The 24,005-nt window shown below is 40.0% G+C and overlaps 1 protein-coding gene across 38 annotated transcripts in view; it reads right to left on the bottom strand.

The window, feature by feature from the left end:
• Nrcam (neuronal cell adhesion molecule) overlaps window positions 1-24,005 on the bottom strand; it is a 275,558-nt gene that overhangs the window by 125,641 nt on the left and 125,912 nt on the right. For all 38 annotated transcript variants that reach the window (XM_052738409.1, XM_052738417.1, XM_052738407.1 and 35 more), the window contains exon 3: window positions 10,566-10,642. The gene's annotated coding sequence lies outside the window, so the exon portion shown is untranslated. The remainder of the gene's footprint in view (window positions 1-10,565; window positions 10,643-24,005) is intronic.

Genomic DNA, 24,005 nt, shown 5'->3' with positions numbered 1-24,005 from the left:
TCAAGCAGCTGGTTAATGACAAGTTATAAGAGCAATTCGTTACAGATGTCACAGTGTTTCCTGTGTTAGCCAGATGAAGAACAATGCCAAATAGCGTGTAGAAAACAAAGGACAAGGTCCTTCCCTCCAACAGAAAGCATCTACAGGAACTAAATAAAGTATCAAAGAGATTCACCTAGGCAGATCACTACAATGACATTTAGGACAGGATAAAGTACAGAATAAAGAAAACTTGGCATTAGGGGCACGCAGCGCCATCAGTGCCAACAGCATGTGACTGGAATGATCTGGATGAAAAGCAGGCAGGGTGTCGCCATGGAATGGACTGCATACAGGAAAAATAAAAGGCAGATCAAGTCAGATTTAGGTGTTTATTTCACTTTATTTTTATATTTTCCTTATTCCATGTATATAAGTAGTGGAAGGGAAAACAGAGAGTTTTCTGTTTGAGGGAAGTTTGACTCTTTTTCACTTGGGTGCTTAAATAGAAAATGAATGGACAATAGCATAAGTGTGATTAAGAAATACTCAGGAGCTCAAAATGAAAAATTGATGAGTCTAATATATTATTAGGGCACTTAAATTTATGGCTGGGTGCATTCATTAGGCCAGAATTTGTCTAGGAGTGCATATGAATCTCCTCTGCACTACGTTTGTTGCTTTAGGGTAGTATTTTTGAGACTTATGATTCATCTTCATGCGTGCCCTGGGGTCAAACTGCCTTTCATCTTAATAAATCTGAGAGAATTATTAAGCTGGAAATGTTTCACAGAAATACTACCTCAATAATTTGGCATTTGTCTGACTAATCACCCTGTTCAAACAGTGATCACAAACCAAAACAACAACACCAAAAAAAATATGCCACAAAAATAGGAGAGAGAGTGCAGCTCCTTCACTGTGTGTTATCTGGCTCAGTTCTAATGAGATTGTCTCATACTTGCTTCAAGAAATGCTCCTGGAGACAGTGGCAATACTATGCTCTAGTTCCTATCATCCTTGTCCTTGGTAAATACATTTTTTAATTCATATGACTCTTCACTAAAAAAATTTTGGCCTGAATTACATACATTCTAGGTTCTTTGGTTAATTTAAAAAAATTGGCCTTGTCTCATTTCTACAACCAGTTCTTCTCTTGGGGATGATTGATGGCATCCATTCTCTTCACATGGGGTCCCTGGAAAGCCAATTTTTTTCCTTTCAAAATACATAGCAGCTTTCAGGACAACAGAGTGAGTTATTAGCACTGCTATCACAGTCCCATGAATTTCAGAAGGCAGAGATGTCTCAACTAGCATTTCCTTATTCCTAAATTTACTCCTAGATTTACTTATATATTTATTTATGAATGGTGCTGGTGATCATCTGCTCTTTCTAATTTGGGTTTGTTTGTTTGTTTGTTTGTTTTCTGGACTACATTGAGAACCATTCTTCCTTCCTCAGTTCATCCAAAGTCATAAAGCCTGAATAATTTCCTGCAACCTAAATACCACCATCTTTTGAACTCTCAGAGTATTTAGCTTCTATAACACACTACTTCACTACTACTCGATGCTTTCATGTCATGTCAATGTCCAGCACACACTTACACAGGTGAACAGTGGAAATGTGCACATATAACTAAGCAATGCAAGGAGCTTAAGGGCAAGTGCCACATCTGGCTGATGGCATATCCAAACCTCTCCTTGTTTCCTCTGTAGTATATGAAAAGCAATCAATAATGTCTATTAATAAAGATGGTCTTGTGATAAGCATTAGATATAGGGTTCATATTTGAGGGTTTTATTGGTGAAGTGCACATAACTTCACGATAAATTTTGATTTTTTTTCTCTCAAAATTTATTTAAGTGTTGCTCTAACTGTACACAATGGCACTGCTGTCGCAACGCCTTTAATCCCAGCACTCGGGAGGCAGAGGCAGGCAGATCTCTGTGGGTTCGAGGCCAGCCTGGTCTACAAAGTGAGTTCCAGGAAAGGTGCAAAGCTACACAGAGAAACCCTGTCTCGAAAAACAAAAAAAAAACCCAAAAAACAAAAAACAAAAACAACAACAACAAAAAAAAATAGTTGAATAGAATAAACAGGTACATTATAATGTAATGACTTGAAATCTACTCTCTCACAGAACCTGGGGATTGATCCAAGGAAGGAAAATTACAGCATCCAAGGGTTTGTTCTTAGGAAAATGAAAATGTCTATCAATTTATCATAAAGCTGCTCTTTGTAACCATCAAGAGCAAACGAGAAAACTCAGAGAGAAGAGATGGGGGGCAAGTTCTGCACAGGAGGTACTTCTGGTCGAGGTAGACAGCAACTTTCCATGTAAGTTTGGTGACTATTACTAGAATAGTAAAGCATGAACTAGGTACTCAGAGTAGATCAAAGGGCTAGGGTGTATTTACATTTCCCACTTTATGGCAAAATTCTCATATCTTATAACATGTGTAACAGTTGAATAATTCACTATTTCACATGCCAAATCGACATGAAGTCTGTTTTCTGTTAATGCATAGTTGTAGCTGTATTCTCTTTTTTAAAAAAGGGAAATGAAATATTACATAATGAAGAAATGTTTTACAGGATACTTGGAACTTAGATTTATTTTCCAGGTCATTGGAATCATTTAAATGTGGTAGTTTTGTCTGGTTACATTTGTCAATTTTCTTCTCCTTTTTTTTGCCTTGGGGAACAAAGCTGTTTAGAAATGTCCATTTGCGCCGGGCGGTGGTGGCGCACGCCTTTAATCCCAGCACTCGGGAGGCAGAGCCAGGCGGATCTCTGTGAGTTCGAGGCCAGCCTGGGCTACCAAGTGAGTTCCAGGGAAGGCGCAAAGCTACACAGAGAAACCCTGTCTCGAAAAACCAAAAAAAAAAAAAAAAAAAGAAATGTCCATTTGCTCTTACTACATACTATCTGTGCTTTCTGACTAAATAAATAAATAAAAATAGAAACTTCTCAAAATCTTTTCCCCATGCTTCTTTAGGTTAGACAATCTTCTGCTTTTTATTCTGTCCTTTTAGAACATGTCCTGTGGCCTTCCTTTCCCTAGGCTAACAGCTCTGTCAGCAGGCTTTTTGTTCAGTATAGTATCAAAAACTTTGCAGAAAAATGGATTAATCATGTTCACTGCCTCCCCTTGTGTGGCCCATCAGTTCCTATGGAATTTAAGTAAACCATGAAGATGCCTGCCTGTTCTCAATATGAACTCCTCATGTGCAGTTACATTGGTACATTCTCTTTCAAGCATTTCACCGAGTAAAGGCTCTCTGAAAACCCATGGTTACTTTTTCCAGATGTACCCCCTGTTAACTGTGTTGCTATGATAGAAGCATATTCCTCATACCCTGAGTTCCAGAAAGAGACTTATGCAAGTGTCATGGGGTTTCTTTTGCTGTCATGAAACAACATGACCAAGAGGAATTTTGGGAGGAAAAGGTTCATTCAGCTTACACTTCCATATCTTAATCCATCACTGAAGGAAGTCAGGATAGGAATTCAAACATGGTGGGAACCTGGAGTTAGGAGCTAATGCAGAGGCCATGGGGGAGTGCTGCTTACTGGTTTGCTCAGCTTGATTTCTTATAAATCCCAGGACCACCAGCCCAGGGGTGGCACCACTCATAATGGGCTAAGCCCTCTCTCATCAATCACAAATTTAAAAAAAAATGCCCTCCAGGTTTGACCACAGCCCAATCTTATGGAGGCATTTTCTCAATTGTGGCTCCTGCCTCTCAGATGACTCTAGCTTGTGTCAAGTTGACATAAAATTAGCCAGCACAGCAAGTAAACACCACAGGAATAAGTCAACACCTTATGTTCCTTTCCATGTCCACACGAGTTCTTGTGAGACAGAAAATGGACACAATGAAGTCTTTTAAAATAGTGAACTTTAGATTAATGTTATCAAATAGCACAAGTTGTGTGGTCTATGAACTTCCAAAGTAGACTTTTAGATAGGTTTACACTGATGTTTCCAGATGGAATAATAAAGTCTTCTCTTAAACTTCAAAATCAAAACATCATTCTTCACCATTAATTTCATACCAAGACCTAAATGAAGTACATTTTGATGACTGTCACTCTCTATAACGGTTTCACACAGTAATATTGTACACAAATTCACTCTTGCTCAGGGTGAATTGCTTTGCTTTGCTCTCTGCCGTGCTAAAGCAGTCTTTCTGCATAGCGTGGATAATCCCTCTGTTAAAATATCATCCAGTTGGAGACTATTACCCCAGAGAACTGTGCCATTTCTTCCATGCCCTGTTCCTCTTTTACTCATGTTCAAACATGGTGCTTTGATCCTCTTATCACCTTTGCTAAATGACCAGAAAGTACTTAAAGTAGCAATAGCATCCTCATGTCTTAATGAATAAGGGAATCATTCTAAACAAACGAAACAAATTCTGATTTATCTTTTTACAAGCTATTAACTGGGCAGGACCAGCAATTTTGGAAACACCATGAGGAAAGATGTGATTTAATGAGGATTCAGAATACAGTAAAAAAAAATTCTCAACCCTAGGGGAATAGATTGGCAATAGAATTGTCCTGGCTGGGCCCATGGAGCCCTGCCCAAGGAAGAGTGAGTTTCCAATGAAGACACAGGCCTGTTTACACATCTTTCTTACCATTCCAGTACAAATATCTCCAGATAACTATTTCCAATATTTTTCTCTATATAAAAATTTTGAAAGGAACAAAAATGAAACTCAGGGCAGTAGTATCCAGAGGACAGGTAAACGCCACCAGGAGTTTGATGAACTTCAAGGTTTATGGACTACCTACTAGATTATAGTGAAGAACACCCTCATAAGAGGAAAATGTTCTTGCAAAAACCAAAGACAAAACATGCTAGATCCGTAGTTTAATTTACAAAGGCACTGGTGTGATATAAACACACAGAAGACCCATGTGCAAATGAGCCCATGTAAGTGAGGCAGCAGCCGGTGAGGAGGCACATTGGACACACCTCAGCTGCAGTGCCAGCTTAAGGAGGCATCCTAGGAACACATTAATCAACACATTCGAGGAATGCATTAATCAACGCGGCTATGAAGGCTGCCATGCCCCTTTGTTTAACTGTACCGTGTTAAATAGCAGACAGCATCAATCTGAATGTGAATTTCCACCCTGCTGCAGCAAACAAAACCCTTCTCAACATTGGCTCTATGCACCATATCCTACTCCTCTTTCTGAATAGAAAGTATTCTCTCCTGTGTTTCTAGGAGTTTATGGACTTGCTTGCCACAACAGTCGACCAGAAACAAAGACTCTTTATAGAACGGCTAAGTTTGACAAAAGCTGTAGAACAGTCTTCTGCAGATATGAAAACTTGAATCCATCCAAAGGATGTTTTTTTCTTTGCCTTACAAAATGAATGCTGTCACGAAAGGCAAAATAAAGCAAAGCCAAGCAAAGGAAGACAAAATGAATGGGGGTGGGGAAAGCATCTATTTGTGTATGCAGTCAGTTGTGACAGCAACATACTGTATTACCAGCAGGGGCCTAGACCTGGTCTCCTGCTCCACACTGGGCTTCATTTTCCTCCTGGGTAGTTCCCTAGATAACCCTCCTGTCAGGATTCAACTCACTGCAAAAGCAGCCAGGGATGAAATGTCCAGATGCTGGAATGGAGGGGCATGATAACACCCTCCCAGCACCTAGGCACACATGTCTTTGTGCCTTGAGTACACACAGACCTGAACACAGGAGGTTTGAAGCATCCCTGCCAGGCATCTCATACCTCACAATTCTTAAAGTTCACTAAAGGGCTGTTTGTGATGTGTGAATAAGGGGTACCATTTGTTATTATAATTTGGAATAAAATGCCTTGTATAGGTTAAATTATTTTAATAGAGCTCACATTTGCTAAGAATGAGGGCCACAGGAGGGTGGCTTCCCTCAGTATGGTATACTTCTGTGGTCATTAAAATGTCTTTCAGGTCACTAAAGCATCCTGCAAAACACAGCCCACTGAGGAAGCCATATCCCATCACCAGCTCTAATTCTGGCGACCCTATGAAACACTGAAAAGTTGTAAGTCAGAAGTGCAGCAGGATAAACAATCTGATGCAGTTGGTGTCCTCCATGAGCTCTTTACAAAGGTCACTGTATCAGCCGTGTGGTACTTAAATGCTAAGCTGTTGGACATTTCCAGCACTGGAGTGAGTCAGGCAAGCATCTCCTTCCAGTGTCAAAGCAGGTATTGCTCCCTATTGGACTACAGTGGGAAGAGAGCTAGGGATGCATGCAAGTTGCAGGATTTCTTACTGAATACTAACAGTGATTGTTATTGCTACAAAACCATAATCCCATCTTTCTCCTCCTTCTGTCACCGTGTGCCCAGCTAGCTCCCAAGGCAAATGTTGGTTTCTTTCTTGAGACACCACCCAAATGGACTTTTTGAGCTTTCAGAAATGGTTACAAGATGGATCAGGCAGGAGTAATGGAGGAGGAGTAGGGCAAGCTGTCCATAGGAAAAGTGGTGAGTCCCTCAAGAAACATGAAGACAGAAGGAAGGGGGCAGAAGTAATGCAATTAATGAAGGCATCTCAGTTACTGATGCCACTCTGGAGATCAGTCTCAGGCAATGTAGAATTCAGCCTCCATATAGATTCACTGTGCGTGGAATTTAATATAACTCCATATAACTTCAAGACACATGGCATTGCTTAGACTTCACGCATAAATGAACAAAGGGAATAATGGGGAGGGAGGTTTAAGTGGGGAGGGAGATGATAGGGTAGGGCAAGGAGAGATTTGGGACATGAGTAAAAAAACACTGAGAGCATTTGTAAAAGCCGCATGGAAAGTACCATTTTCTAAGATTCCTAAAAAGCATCTTATAAAAGGCTATAATCAGATGGGGCTAGAAAGATGGCACAATGGATAAGTGCACTTGTTCTTGCAGAGGACCTGGGCCCAGTTTCCAGCACTCACAACCATCAGTAACTCCAATTCCAGAGACCTTCTGACCTCCATGGTCACCAGACATGCATGTGTGTACAGGAAAAACACTCATACACATACAATAAATAAGTCAAAGCTTTTTAAAAGTTTAGTTGAAATAAAGCTCCTCCTAGAAGCCATAGGTTGTCAACTAGAAAGCCCAGTGCCAGGTGTGAGATATTTCCCCTCTAGATGTTGCTCACAATTGTCCCAAGACCCTCTAACACAACACAAACAGTTGACATTGCTTGGTGGCCTACAGAACTGGGTAGTTGACACTGTTGCTGAAGACAACAAACCTTTGGTCCAGGGCATGAAAAATCAGTTAGACTGAGCAAGGAATTCCTCCCCTGTGGCTAGCTATCATAGTACTAGAAGGTACTATATCAGCTGCTATGGAGTTTTTCTCCTGAAACTCTATGAGCTAAAGTAACAACCTGTGTGGCAACATATGGCCACTTAGCATAATAGTAGCATAAATGTTATGGAAGTAATCAATAGCTTTTTATTGTATTTAAGGGCTATTTCACAGGATGAAAGTATCTCACCAGTACTGTAAAATCTGCTGCCAAAATAATAATAATAAAATAACAATAATGGAGCTTATAGGTCCTAGAGGTGAACCTACTACTATTAGTTTGCTAAATAGACACAGTATCAAACTACCTGCTAAATCCATATTTCTATATTTATAGAGCAGTGCAGTTCTCAAACCATACCCAGAGAAGTTTCTCAGTGCAGTGTGTGTGTGTGTGTGTGTGTGTGTGTGTGTATAACAAAAGCTGGGCAATACACGGGATGTAAGAACAGAACATTACTCAATGTATTATTGGACTTCCAAGGAATGCTGCCTGTGGGTGAGTAACTCATCTGGGAAAAGCTTGCTGTGACCACCATAGAGGGTCAGTGCATGTGGCAATGCCTAAGAGATGCTGTCACTTAGTTGATATTTGGATATTGTCTTCTCGATACATCTGGGTAAAGAGAGAGTTAGAGTTAGCAACTACAACAAAAGGATATTCTTATTTTCTCCATGTCTAAACATCAAGTAAACTCAACTGAATAAAATAATAAAGAAATTTATATCCTTGTCTTGGTTTTTGCAAATTCTAGGACTCCCAGGGTAACTGAATTATTCATAAGCTTTCCATTTCCAGGTTGAGGGGAGGGGCAGGCATATAGTCTTTCTGTAGACACTTTGTGTCTCCTGGTTTTGACTAGTATCTAATAACATGAGATAAACTTCTGAGCCTTAGAAAGATCCCTTCTCTGTTAGATAGTATTAAACTTATGTTTAATACTGTTTAGGTTTTCCAATGAAATACTTGTTTCTATTTACAAATCAACTGAATTATAAAATCAGATCTTCCTGTCAGTTCTATTACCTATTGAGAATATGATTACCATTCTAAGATAAATGAACAACTGAATCCCACAAGTCCAGGCAAAAGAACAGCATTCAAGTCATTAACAATCAAACAGTTCCAATAGTCTTTTAGACTGCTAGAATTTTTCCCTTTTTCACAATCTGCCAAGTGTGGACATGCTTCAAGACGCATGGGTTCTTCAGATGCAGTAATATAGCCATGGTGGAAACCAGTTCAAGGGTGTGATGGCAGATATGCCCCTACTCCTCACATTGGCACATTAAAGAAATTCCAAATTAAGGAAACTTGGGCGTCACTTTCAAATAAGACAGGAATGAAGACTTTCCACGAGAACACTTGCACATCATGGTAAATGATAAATGCTGTTTATCATATCCAACATGGGACAGGAAGAGACAACTACCACCTCTCAGAGAAGGATCTGGGATGGATGTTGGCTTCCCAAACAGTCCACAGCCCTGGCATCTCGAATCTTTTAGGCGCCACAATGCACTAACTACTGTGGGAAATTCAACTGAAAACTAAGTTGCTATAGTTAGTTTTCTACTGCTCACCCTCCTCACCCCCACAACTTTCTTAGTCTAATGTCAGAGGCCAATGGCTGAACAGCCTGGGGACATTCGGAATACAAGCATGCTTTAGAATTTTGAGACATTTCAGTGCGTCTTTGTGAAGCAAGGGACAAAAATTAGGAAGATTCTCAGTGTTCAGTTTTGGCCAGATGAGTCCATTCACAAAGACAAAATGAGATATTTCAGAAGCTCTAACAGCCTGCCAAGTGAAAGTTCTCATTAGTCGCTTAAAAAGCTAGCCAAACAGATCAGCAAGTATGTACTGAGAAAGGTGCAATGCAGTCTTTTCACTTCCTTCTCTAAAAGACAAGAGATTCTGAAAGCCAACCATCTTTTTGAACAACATCAATGAGAAAGTACCATATCCTGCCTGCCAGGAAAACTCCCTTAGAGCCATCCCACAATGCCTTACTAAATGGGAAAGCACTCAGGTTGTGTCCTATCACTGCCTCCTTCAAGTACAACTTCAAGTGATCCTCAGGGTCACTTGACTTACCTTGCCTTCTGGTATACCCCCCCGCACTAGAAACTACAACCTAAAAGTAAGCACTTGACTTGCTATCTCTCCGCCCCTCATAGCAAACATGCCACAAACTGCCTACAGAAGGCTTGCTATCATCACAAGCAATGTTCATTTCTAGCCCACTGAAATGGAGGTTTTCTGACAGGGTTTTAGAATACCATAAAAATCCATCATATGAAATCAGTTTCTAGACAGCACAGTGATAGCAAATACAGCCAGAGGCATGAATCATTTCCTCTTAATTACAAAAATGACATCTCAGTAGATCAACTTTTCCTCAAGAACAATGAACAAAACATGATGGAAGGATTTTACTACCTCAAAATCTTGCAGGCCATCTTCTTTTCTTAATTAAAATCCATGAGAATTCATTTGTTTAATGAAACCTATGAAGTACAGAACCAGGCATCTGAACAATGGGCCCTTACAGTTCCTGAAGAGAGCTCTTGTTGGTTGAGATCTAGCTCTCTGAACTATGTTCCAGATTTCCGTTTAAGATATTTTTCACCCAGTGCGGTACTACAATAGGTGGCCTTTCAGAAGGCATCACAGACCCAGCAGAGTCTGTTCTGGAGTGAACAATCCTACATGACTCAAGTGGAGTGGGATGGGCAGTGGGAAGAGTGGGAAACAAGGGTTTGGGAAAGGATTTACAAGGCAGGAAACACATTTCAAAGTCATATTTAAGCTTTTGGGACTAATCTTTTTATTGTTCGGAGATACCAGAAAAACAGGATGCCATATTTTCGGGGTTTTGATATATGATCAGATCCAATAGAAATGATTTTCTTATTAATAGCACCCTATAATTTTTAACCTTTAGTTCCTTTGGGGTTTTTCTTTTTAATCAACAGTGCTATTTTCTGTGCTTAATGAGTCATGATTGAGTAAAGCACAACCATTACTCCCGTACAATGAATAGAAAGCAAGGCTGATTTTCATCTGTGTGTATTTGATCCATCTTCTTTGGCAAGCAAGATGATAAATGTCTCTGCATTTGTAGTCTTCCTTCCTGTCTTTTATCATGCTCTCTGATGAAAAGTATTAAACATGACACTAATGCTGCAAATCACATATTTTACAATATAATTCCCTTTAAAAATTTAAATAGTATAAAAATGCAGATCCTACCTTTGAAGCAAGTCTTCTTACTTGAAGAAGCGGTGTTCTTTTTAATTCTTTAAGTCAAAGGTTGTCTTAGCATGGCTCTGTGAAGTGAAGAGTGGAGGAAAATGTTAACAAGACATTGGTTGCCATCAATCATAGTAAATTGTCAATAAGTTAACAGAGTCCCTGATGGGACACACAATTGCAGAGAAAGCCCTGCAAGGAACACAAATTATGAATACCTTTGCCAAAACATCTCTCTGCTGGTTTCCATCAAAAGTGACACCAGAGAGGTGACTAGGATGATTATGCCTCACATTAATGAATTCTAACCTGAGAGTCAGTCTGACCTATTTCCAGTTTGGAGATAGAGGGTTGTTTGGACAGACAGGGAGAAATACACAGGCATATATACACACATACAAACATATATATGGGGTGGGCAAACACTTTTTGGTTGTGAGCTTATGCTTGGTACTTAGGCTTTCTATTTAGGAACCTAGGAATTCTTTTACCTATATTTGTAGGCCCTACTTCTCAATGAAGATCATCAAGAGCTGATGAGAACACTTAGAATCTAAGGAGAAAATCCCACCTGCACCAATGCCAAAGCTCAGTCACAGGCAGCCCCCGACTCTCCAATCCACAACTCCTCTCCTCTGCAAACTTCAACATTCCCTAAGCAAATATTCCCAAGAAGAGTTACCCAAAAAAAGACACCCTGGGTGAGACGCACAGCAATCACACTGAGCACATCACATCTCATCCTTCAGTCAAGCAATTCAGTGCCACCCAAGGTTTTCTAAGGGAGCATTTGTATCTTTTTGGACTTGGTATTTTTGAAAACAGAACTCACACTATCAACCACTGAAAACATCTTTCAGAGAAGAAACACAAGAATCAATTCAGCCACCCTGGGCTGCATTCAAATGTTAGGACACTATGAACCACAAAAAATTACTCCAGAAATCAAGTAAAAAGGCATGTAGTGAGTTCAACTGCTTCAGTTTATGCATGGGTTATGAAATTTTATGCCTTAAATAAAAAAGTCTGTTATCTCAATTACATGTAAAGCTATCTTGATTCTCCTTGCATCTAATGCATTATTATCTTATCAGAACAAAAACCTTAGATCTTAGTGTTCTCAAAATCAGTGATTCTCAAGATTAAAATCAGTTTTAAAGTAATAAAAGTTTTCTTAACATTTGATTACTACTTTAAAAAGAAAAAACCTCAAAAGGTGTGTAGGAGAGAGTATATAAAAATTGGAAGCTATATCTACAGTAACAGTTCAACAGATGTGGTTGAGGAGTTAATATGTATATGTTGCAATAAATATATATCAAATAATAAACTAAATAAAAATAAAACATAAATAGGACACTCCTACTAGGAATTTCAGTTTACATGCTGATGGGGCTATAGCTTGAAATATCAGAAGCCACTATAAAATACAGTATTATAGGCTGTTGTGAGCCTTCAGAAAAAGGCATATTTAATTCTACAAGGAAGCTATAAGATGGCTTCCCACAGGAGGATCACTGACTAGAACCTTAAAGAAGGGTAAGAAAAGCATTCTGGGTAGAGAGAACATCAGGTATAAAGTACATAGAAAAGACAAAGTGTAGAGAGTCTACCAACAGTGCAGTGAAACCTGAGGCACAGTAGAGGGAACAGTGAGGTGGTCTATATATATAGTATTAAAGCCAAACACAAAACACAGTGAGCACCCGCCAGCTCAGGAGTCTGAACAGTGACTGTGCACCTTGAGAACATTTTGTGTCCCCTGAAGGTTTTAGATGAGAGGAAAGAAATTGTGTTATTTGTGTGGGGAACTGAAGCATAGTAGGAGGCAGAAAAGGAAGTCAACTAAGAGGTGTTTCAGTAACCAGCATCCAAGATGTCAGCCTTCTTCCCACGTAGCCCCAGCTAGTGCACAACTGAATACTTCTTGAGATGTTATGAGATATGCAGGTGGAAATAGTTTAACATGAAGAACATGTGCTGCTGTGGGATGTTCTGTATGGCAAATGTGTTGCTAATTAGTCAATAAATAAAACACTGATTGGCCATTGGCTAGGCAGGAAGTGTAGGCGGGACAAGGAGGAGAATAAAGCTGGGAAGTGGAAGGCTGAGTCAGAGAGACACTGCCAGCTGCCATGATGACAAACAGCATGTGAAGATGCCGGTAAGCCACGAGCCATGTGGCAAGGTATAGATTAATAGAAATGGATTAATTTAAGCTGTAAGAACAGTTAGCAAGAAGCCTGCCATGGCCATACAGTTTGTAACCAATATAAGTCTCTGTGTTTACTTGGTCAGGTCTGAGCGTCTGTGGGACTGGCAGGTGAGAGAGTTTGTCCTGACTGTGGGCCAGGCAGGAAAACTCAAGCTACAATGTGCTACTATTTCACACATTTTAATTTATCAATGAAATAATTTGTTATTGTTAATTTGTCCAACTCTGTGAGTGCCCCTTTCCAGGTGTAGTTTTGTTAGGTCAGTATCTAGATGCAGTCTTCTTTCCCTCTTTTCTACCTCTGCTCTCATTTCTTCTTTCTATCACCCTTCTCCGTGGAGCATCTCAGCTCTGTACTTCAGATGAGTGGGTCCACCCAGGACTTCAGATGAGTGGGTCCACCCAGGGTAGTACTTGGCACTAGGGACTTGGGTCCTTTTCTTCTCATTGATATGTGGTCTAGACCAGTCTTCCCCTCTACATGGGAGTGTTGATGTGTGACCTTGGTGTAAGCTTAACAGAATCATACCTGCCAGATGGAGCACTTTGCTTCCATGTCATTCAAACAAATCTCATTCACAGGAAAGGGGTTCATCATCTTTTCCAGATTAGAGTGACAGCACTCTGCTCTGGGATGAGATACCAAAGCCTTGGCTAATAATACATTTCACTTTGTCATGCTTTGCCAGTACCCTCACTATAAATATACTTTGGGGGGACCTCATGGGCTGAGCATAATATAAGAATTCTTGGGTATTTAGGGTAAAAAACCACAATAATCCTTCATTCCCAAGTTATCATGTCTGAATAGGAAATTATGAAACTTGGTGGATGGTGGTCATGAGGTAGTTCTGCTGTGGAATAACCCTTTTGTACACTATAAAGATTTGTCATGTGAATTGGTTTAATAAAAAGCTGACTGGCTGGTAGCCAGGCAGGAAGTATAGGTGGGACAAGAAAACTAGGAGGATGCTGGGAGAAAGAAGGGCAGAGTCTGAAGTTGCCAGCAGACTCGAAGAGAAAGCAAGATGGCCATGTTGTACTGAGAAAAGGTACCAAGCCATTTGTGGCAAAGCACAAATAAGAAATGTGAGTTAACATAAACATAAGAATTAGCTAGTAACAAGCCTGAGCTTTTGGCTGAGCATTTATAATTAATATTAAGCTTCTGTGTGTTTATTTTGGAGCTGCTAGTGGGACAGAAACTTCTGCCTACATAGTTCTTTCTTTAAAATCTCAGAAACAAATTCTTGCATATGATAACCATCAATAGAAACAGAAAGTTTGCAGTTGGCTGATTTCTCTTTCTGAAGATCTTTACCCCAACTTTTTGCCTCCCCCATTGTGTTTAAAGCACCTATACCACATTGCCTTGAAAGCATTCCTTAAAACCCAAACTTAGACAGCTATGGGATGTAGCTAACAATTGGGACATTAGCAATGAAAAATATGTCAATGAAATTATGGTAATTTTTATTTTAGATGTGCCACTCAACATCTAATGAGATGCTATTATGGCCCAGACTCAGGCCATACAACAAGCTATAAATCAATTCTATCTGATAATCATATCTCTTTGATACAGAGGCAAAAATTGAGGAACAGAGAGACTAAGTAAGAGCACTAATCTCATAGCTGATCAGCAATACAACTAGAATACAAAATACCTTCTCGATGATCCCCAAACCTGTGGGGTTTTTCTTTTTCCTATTTCACCCATAGTATTTGAGACAAGACAAGGTTAAACTTAAGAAGTGTGACCACAATTTTGGAAGAGGGATCAGAGGAGTTAGTTGACGTAGGATTATAATCCCAGCATTTAGAAGGTTGAGGTAGGAGTTTTCAGAGCATGGTAAAACCAAGATAGAATTAGAAGCAGTCAAGGAAGAGTGGTAAACTAAGTCAAAATCTTCAGGAAGGATTAATATGTGTCTATTCTCTGGCTGTCAGGGAGAAGGACATAGCCCTGTCTGGGAGCTCTTCATGGACCCATGCCACCACTGAGGACTAGGGTTGAGTCTCCATAGCTCCTATCACAAAGTCTTTCTTGGCTTCCCTGACAAGTTGACTTTATGACAAACATTTCACAAAATTAGGAAAATACTGCAGAATAGGGTAGGGAAGAAAATATCTTTGAGTAGAGATTTTAGGTGAAATGAGAAATGATTGAGATAATTTTGGTAACATGTCAATTGTTATTTAAACTTAATTCAGTCGAGGCAAGATGCTCTGACAAAAGCACACATTTGATCTTGCGTAGGTGTGGTTCCAAGGCATCGTAGGGAAATTATTTCATCCTCCTGTTTGTGTATTATCGACAAGGAATCGCCACACCTCGAGTCTCCTGTGGCGATTTCAAGCCCTAAGCAACAACCACCAAAATAGTACATATCAATTGTACTCCCATGTCAACAATTATGCTAAACATCCCTAGGAAGTAAATTTGTGTTACATTCATTACCCTTGCAGTGACAACTGTACCCGTGGCTTTCATCACTTGGAAATACATTGAGGTCAGCAGTATAGGGTAATTCATCATCTCTATGGACTATTTTACCAATAACCAAGTAACAATTTAATTTTCTTTTCCAAAATGCAATCAATTTATCGTATGAAATAAAACTAATCCTAAGTCAAAAGGTCAAGAAGAAATTTCATGCATTTTAGAGGTAGCCTTCAGGGAAGATGAATGGCATCTAGGTGAAAATCAAATACAAAGGGCATTGCACGCATAATAAACCAATTACAGTAAGAGGGAGTCAAAGGTATTTAGCAAAATTGCAATAATTTAGAAAAGCAAATACCTATTGTGGCCACTTTGTCCTAAAGTGAACTGCTATTGATAGACATTTTTTGCAGCATTTCTTTGTTTTAAAATGAGAATCCACAGTATTCAATGTAACTAAAATCTATTATTGTATATACTATTAGGCAAGAAATATCAGCAAGTGCAGACACTCATGGTCTCATCTGGTTCATAGTTTGTGGTGTAATTATGAAGGCATAGAGTGTTTAGAGGCTGAGTTATGAACACTGGCCTCCTTACTGACAGCACACTGAAACATTGAGCTTTAGACCCCTCACACCAAGTTTATTCTTCTGTTGAGATGATGGTTTTTTTTGTTTATAATTAAGAAAAATAGAGTTGAGAAATGCTTCTCAGAACATCAACTTTGAAAATTGTCTCATGTAACATTTCATATGTGTATACACCCATATCATATATATGTAGCATAAAATTATCTTGCTCTTCTTAAAGAATTTTTTAGCTTTTTTATTTAATTTTATGTGTATTTTACCTGAATGTATATGCATCAAGTATGTGGCTGGTGACCGTGAAGATCAGAAGAGGGGATTGGATTCCCTGGAGCTAGAGCTATGGATGGTTGTGAACCACCACGTTGGTACTGGGAATCAAATTCATGTGCTCTGTCAGGACAACAAGTGTTCCTAACCACTGAGACATCTTTCCAGCCCCCATTTTGCTCTCTCATGACTACAAAATGACAGTAACTTATAATTTTAAGAAAAAAGGTCTTTGGCCTTCCCAAAAGCTCAGTACATAATCTTACACTAGTCCCTGAACTTTTCTTTTAAAATTTCCTGCTTCTGACATTTCGGGTTGAACTTGGGGTCGGTTCACACATATTAACTGGGGAGAAAAATGCAAGCGTCCCTGTTAAAACGGATGTCTATCTAATGTTTCTCCAGTGTACGCCTTCCATGCAGCAGCCAATTTTAGCAGTGCAGAGAACTAACCTTGAAGCCTAGTTCTCCCCATTTTAGCACCTATGAAAAACACATTTCAAACTGTGTGGTTTGAAATCAAAGCTCTCACAAATAACATCACAATTATTGTATGTCTCCTGGAGGCGCCCTCTTCAACTACAACCTAGCTGAGCTGGGGTTCTGGAGACACCGGGTCCTGAGCTTTGGGCCCCAAGTTTACCATCAAGTTCATTTTACTTTTGTAAGATTAGTAAACTTGTTGGGGCTTAGGACGAGCTACATGACTTTTGGAAAACAGGCGTGGGCCAGGTGTGGTGGTGCTCACTTATGACCCCAGCTAATCAGGAAGATAAAGAAATAGGACGGCAGTTTCCAGCCCACCTTGGGCAACTTAGTGAGCCTCTATCTTAAAACAGAATAAAAAGAGTCTAGGGAAGCTGGGGAGGTAACAGTTTTTACAGTTAAAGTGTTTATAATACAAGCAAGAGGAGCTGGAGCGGATCCCCAGAACAAATGCAAAGGCTGGATCTACTCTGAAAAACGCAAGCAGTTCACCTGTAATTCTAGCCTCAGAAGCAGAGAGGGAACCCCAGAACAAGCAGGAAGTAGCACTATCCAGATCAGCAAGCTCTGATTTTGATTCAAAGACCCAAAAGACCTCAAAAAGAATAAGATGCAGGGGGTGAGAGGGATGGCTCAGGGGTTAAGAGCACCAACTGCTCTTCCAGAGGTCCTGGGTGCAATTCCCAACAACCACAAGGTGGCTCACAACCATCTATAGTGAGATCGGATGCCCTCTTCTGTTGTGCAGGCATACATGCAGATAGAGCATGAATACACATAAAATTAAGAAAAAAAAGGAATAAGGTGGAAAATCATCAAAGACATCTTAACTGTATGATGTTTCCCCCATCAGGGGTTTGTCATAGTATGCAGCTCTGCTCCACCTATAAAGCCAGCACATGGTGAGCACAATAAACCCTTAAGTTAAATCTCATGGATCCTGTGTCTATGTCTACAATTGATGGAAACTGATTTTATTTAAAATATATATATTGGCATATTTAGAAAAACAAACTAACAAAGATTGAGGAACTCATATACGTGCTAATAGAAACAAAATTACATTATATTGCCTACGGAAGACAAAGCTTAAAGGAAACTAGTTAAATGTCAATGAATATACGAGGGTCCTAAAAATTTCCTAGCATAACAGTGAGGAATGATTTTTCGAGTTCACTAAATACACAGCAAATAAAGAGGGTTTTTTTTTTATGCTGGCATGTAATATAACCCTGTGTCTGAGGAAATGAAGATGGCTGAATGGAGCTTTGGAGAAAGTACGGTTCAGCAGATGTACAGGGACCTGGAATCCCAATAAATAAGCAGCCTCAGATGGGTCTGGTACAAGGGACCATGGCCACACTGGAAAGATGTCTTTAAGACAGTGACTCGGTAATGAATATGGTACTTTGTGAGATTGTCAATTTTTCTTCCTAGAAGAAAGTAAAATAAGGAAGCTTCTCATCCAAAGGAGAAAAAAAAACCACGCTCTGTGAAACAACTTGATGTGGAAGACAGGAAACCAGAAGCAGGTGGCTGTTAAAATTCCTTCTTGTACAGAGATGTAAGCAGCATCTACCCCTCCTCCTAACATCCCAAGACAAGCGGAGGTACCAAGTCACCAAAGGTCACTCTGGAGAACCAATGAGATTATTGGGCTTAATTACAGAGCGTAAGCGGAAGGTTACTTACTGGAGTGCGGGTGGCCCCCACAATAAACAAGCAAAGCCACACCAGAAAGTCTTTGCCCAGCAGGGAAGATGCTTTTTCATGGCTCTACAGATGAAACCCTCCTCCCCTATTCTCACTTGAGCCTATATGCTCTAGTTCTTCCCTGAGGTCCTGTGTAATTAAGATGGTGGTCCACGCTGGTGGCATGCAGCTGGTAGCAGAAAGTGGCTAGATATTCAGGTCAAAGTCCTGCAACCCTCTGCATCCTTCACAAGGGGATGCAAAATTTCAACAAGCCCAGACACAGATGAACTGACAAAGATAACCGCTGCTTGGCTCGGAGGATCATTCCATAGAACAGAGGCCATTGACGCAGTGGGGTGAATTTGATGGGAGGGTAGTAGAATACAGGTGGAATGAAAATACTGGCGGGTTTATTGCTGAAGGCAGAAGGGTCCAAGCAGGTAGTGGAATGGTGGTCTAGGTAAATGAGGAACCAGGGGAAGGTCTCAGAAAAATGAAGTAGGCATGAAGAAGCTGCTTGGGAAGTAATCTTTGCAATCCAACTAAAAAAGTATAATAAGAAGGATAGTAGAGTATGTGTGACATGAAATAACAGGGAGAGAGCCCTAAGTGCTACAAGTTTAAGTGGGAATGGGAACAGGTATGGGAAGAAAGGGAGAATGGAGGGGGCTAACCAAAGCTAATGGTGTATGAAGCCTGTTGAAATTCCACTAGTCTGTGAGCTAATTAACGATATGACTTTTTTCAATTTTTCCTTCTTATTAAAAACAGATTCTTTTCTCATATATCCTGATTACAGTTTCCCCTCCTTCTGCTCCTCTCAGTTCCTCCCTGCCTCCCCTCCCATCCAGATCCACTCCCTCTCTGTCACGCAGTAGAAAAGAGCAGGCTTCTAAGAGATAACAACCAAACAGGACAAAAGAAAATGTACTTTTAAAGAAATTTGAACAGAAGAACCCCAGTGAATAATGATGCTCCCAGAAGATATGAGTTATTAAAACTAAAATCGCAGTGCCAGGAACAGGTCAGTGATGACTCAGAGTCACTCAAAATAATACGGGCTATTGTTAGTATTGTTTGGGGTTTTTTTTTGTTTTGTTTTGTGTGTGTGTGTGTGTGTGTGTGTGTGTGTGTGTGTGTGTGTGTGTGTGTGGTGGGGGGTGTTATTGTTGCTGTTTGGTTGGTTTTGGTTTTGGTTCTGGTTACCCACCACCGCTAGATGGTAAGATTCCATTTCTGAAGGTACCATACGCTTTGTTTGCAGGACGGAGAAATCAATTTGAACTGTCCAGGAAACTCTCTCTTCCTGCTGGCTGGCTTTCACAGTGCTTGAAGTTGCTATGCACACTGCTGGGAGAGAAAAGACATCACTGGCCTTATCCAGCACTGCACTCTGTTGTAATACTGAGATCCCAGGTAAGATGTGGCCATTTGTGGTGGTATTGTGTTCCCCAAAATATTGTGTACCCTAATAAACTTATCTGGGGTCAGAGAACAGAACAGCCACTAGATATAGAGGCCAGAAAATGGCACTCGCCTTTAATCCTGTCACTTGGAAGGCAGAGATCCATCTGGATCTCTGTGAGTTTAAAGCCACACTGGAAACAGCCAGGCATGGTGACTCACACCTTTAATCCCAAGAAGTGAGCCTTTAATCCCAGGAAGTGAGGGCAGAAAGCAGAAAACGTATCACTTTGAACAGACCATTTCTGTATCATGAAGGTTCTGGCTCAGTGCAGGAGACAGGCACTGGTGAAGCAACCCCAACACTGGAACTGAAGAACTGGTACTGAGAGGCATACTTGTGCTTCTCTTTGGGTGTCTGAAGACCAGGACTAGCCTAGTGCAGGGCAGCTTTCCTGAGGACAGCTGTGCTAACACCTCCAGGGACGGAGAAGGGGCAGTGTGGAAAGAGTTAGGAGCTGGGGACCTGGTCAAATGAAAGTTGGAGGGTCAGACAGAGGCTTAACCCCCCCCAGATCCCAGAAGCTTTTTGTGACAATGGGAGGCCATTGGTATGTATTAAGGAGGCAGAAACTGGAAAAGATGATCTAGTCAGAAAGCATATTCATTTTAAAAGCTACCAACTAATGAATGAAGCCAAGAACTCCAAGTGGGTTCCTGTGCAGTTGAAAACACTGGAAGCACTTGGAAGCTTTTAGGTGAAAGGCAGAACTCAGGATAACAAAAAAATTATCATGATCAGGTAAGAAATTTAAGCAAACTTCTAATTGTTAATTTTTTTCATTTTCATCAAAATCTTTAAGATCCTATTATATAATCTACTAAAAGCTGATTTTATTAAAAGTAAGTTACCTGGACTTGGGAACCTAGTAAATTAATTTGCAGATATTTGGGTGGGGGGGCGGTGGGGGGAAAGCTCGGTGGAAATGTTTGAGCAAATAAAGTGTACTAAACTTCAGAAAACATGAATATAAAGTCATCTAACGCTGACACAGACAGTGACAAACAGATTTAATTATTGAACTAATTTGATTGGTATTTAAGAACTTGAATCAATGAGCACACATTAGTAAGATTTCTTCCTTCAAAATATGGTTATCAGTTAAATACTATCAAATAGGAAAAACACTGACTTGCAATATCACATGCCAAGAGAAGACGGATATGTTTTTTTAAAAAAAACTACTCTCCTTTTCATATGTACACTCCTTCTGGACAGGAAATAAATGCTGAGGCCCCCATTGGATGCCTGTTACATCGGCTAATAAGAACCCCATGTACGCAGTGTTCCCCTCACTATTTGAGTGAGATTGCTCTCTGTGCAAATTTCAAAATTCAAGGGTACACAGTTCTTTTTACAAAACACCACAGCATCTGGGCATAGCCTACCTTCCTTATTTTTCTTTAAATCACTTCTAGATGACTTAGAATACTCGATGTAAAGCTATGTAAATATTGGCTGCATTGTGCTGGCTAGGAAAGACTCACATGAAGGACAGTTGTGCATGCTCAATACCAACAGCTTTTTAAAAGAACGTTTCCATCCATATTTGGTTGAATTCGATGGTTCAGAGCCCATAGGTATGCAGAACTAACTGTACTAGATATTTGTCTAACACATATCTCTGATAAAGTTTAGAAATCAGACACAGTAAAAGATTTTCACTACTGACTAATTGTCAGGAGGGAGAGACGGCTCAGTGGTTAAGTTGTTACTGGTGCTGTTATGATTATAAGGTTGACTGCAAAGACAGATAGCAATGTAGTGAACCAGCACTGAATGCAACCATAAAGGAGACTGGATGCATTCCCCTTAAAAGGAAGGGAGAGAAGACATCATTGAAAGTATGATTTGGCTGTGCATTCACGTTGTCACTGGGAGTGAACAAACCTCATTTTACCGAAGGAGTGAGAAAAAGCTGTGAAATAGTTTCCAGCATTTGGACTAAGAGAAGACATGTCCTCTTCAAAGCTGGCAAATTCCTTGGGGCTCAGAATTCTTTTGAGATGCTCCACTTCTCCAGTCCCCTTTAGACTCAGATGAGAACTTACAAGTGGTCCCTTCCCCTTCTTATTTCCTCATAACTTCCTATTTGACATGTTCCTTGAACTGAACTCGAAATCTTTCATAGGCCATACTAGAAGGCAAAAGGAAAGGCATCCCGCAGAAATGGAAGAGCATGAGTTTGATCCTATGATATTGATTGATCTTCTCACCAGGGAATATTTTTTTATTTCTTAATCACACATGCAATTATCTATGTATGGATTTTTTAATTTTAGTTACATTGATTTTTTTAAACCAGACGGATTTTCCAACCATTACAAAGTAAGTTCTATCAGGATTTAAATTATGGCTTGGTGGCAGGGGTTATGCCCAATCACAAGTCAGCTCCCTCTTACAGGCGCTTACAGTAGTAGTATCACAGCAGAGTATTCTAATCCGGGTCAATATCAAAATTGCCTTGGGAGTCTCAAATCACTCAATTCTCTTGTTCAGTTTCCAAATTTAAGGTAATAAAACCAGTCTTAGGGAAATCTGGAATATCATTAGTTCTGGGCCACTAACTCTAGTTAAGTCCACATATGAAGTCATCAATTTAAAAGAGGCCATCAGTAATGTAATATGGCCTCTATTAAATACACCATCATTGACAAATAAAGCAATCAAATTATGAATCCAATTGCTGACTGGGTGGCATTGGGAAAATTGCTTCCTCTCTGTGTACACAATGTGTTAACTATCCTGACCTATCTCTTCAGGTCTCTGGGAACAATTCATGTAGGAGTTGTCTAAGTGCTGTATATATGTTGGGAGTGTTATGAGAGCTTGGCTTTATTGTCATTGGAAGGCCACCATCATCATAAAGAATTCAGAGGTTTAGTGAGAGGTGAATTAACAAAGCAGGGTCTACACTAATACAAGTGCCCTCTGACCTTGGACCACTGGGCTTGAAAAACTGCACAGATTGCAATGTGAATAAGATTTACATTTCCCGAGATACAGAGCTTTTGTTCATGTATTTCTCATTTAATTCCCTTACTTTGAAAATCATTACTGTGAAGCACACAATTTCCATCTCCACCTACATCCTTCCTTGGCATTCTCTCTTGTCTATCCCTTGAACCACTTCTATTTAAATACCACCTGGGAAGTACCCAAGGCCTTTCCTTTTGAATCAACTATCAGGAAAATCCCGACTTGAACTATGTATTCAACATATTTCTTTTATTTTAATGTGATTTTTTAATTGTATAATCCTTAGATTTTTTATTGTTCTTACAGAAAGTAAATATTCTTATTTAATTTCCACAAATCATTACCTCATCTGACAAATAGTATTATCATAAACTGGGCACTATCCTGTATTTTTGGAGATAACTAAAGCATTTGGAAATCCCTATTCTCACATGGCTTACAATCACATAGGGTAAAGGCATATAGATATCAGAATAAGCACATAAATAATATGTTAGCAGAAAAAATAAGTATGGTGAAAAAATGGGAGTGCAAAGATGAAGAGGGACTATAGTTTTAATTGGGAAACACTACCTCTTGAAAAGTGATAATAGGGGCCAAGGAGACGGCTCAGTTGGTAAGATGACTACTGTGAAAACGTGAGGACCTGAGTTCAAGTCCCAAACACTCATGGAAAACCAAATGTGGTGGCATTTATCTATGAGTCCAGATCTTGTGTCAGAGAAAGACAAATCATCAGGACTTCCTGGCCAGCAAATCTAATAAATTGATGAGCTATGGGCTCAGAGAAGAGATCCTGTCTCAAAAAATAAAGTTGAGAATGACAGAGGAAAACACTCAGTGTTGCTCTCTGGACACACACACACACACACACACACACACACACACACACACACGTCTTGAGCAGAGGGGCCATTGGAGAAGCACTTTGTAGGCTGAGTAAAATGATCTGGCAAATGTGAAGGCCTTGAGGGATTTGTGGTAGCTTGAATGAAAATGGTCCCCATAGGTTCCACAGGGAATGGTACTATTAGGAGATGTGGCCTTGTTGGAGGAAGTATCACTAGGGGTGGCTTTGAGGTTTTAAAACCCCCAGCCAGGCCCAGTGTCATTCTCTTCCTGCTGCCTGCCCATCCAGATGTAGAACTCTCAGCTACCTCTCCAGCACCATGTCTGCCTGAGTGCCGCCATGCTTCCTGTCATGATGATAATGGACTAAACCTCTGAGCTACAATCCTGCCCCAATTAAATATTTTCCTTTATAAGAGTTACTGTGATCATGGTGTCTCTTCAC

The sequence above is a fragment of the Peromyscus californicus genome, unplaced genomic scaffold (assembly GCF_007827085.1).
Source record: "Peromyscus californicus insignis strain IS unplaced genomic scaffold, ASM782708v3 Scaffold_15__1_contigs__length_86483966, whole genome shotgun sequence".
In the NCBI taxonomy this organism is placed as follows: Eukaryota; Metazoa; Chordata; class Mammalia; order Rodentia; family Cricetidae; genus Peromyscus; species Peromyscus californicus.
The sequence above is the reverse complement of the archived record's forward strand: the minus strand, read 5'-3'. Positions and strand labels throughout refer to the sequence as shown.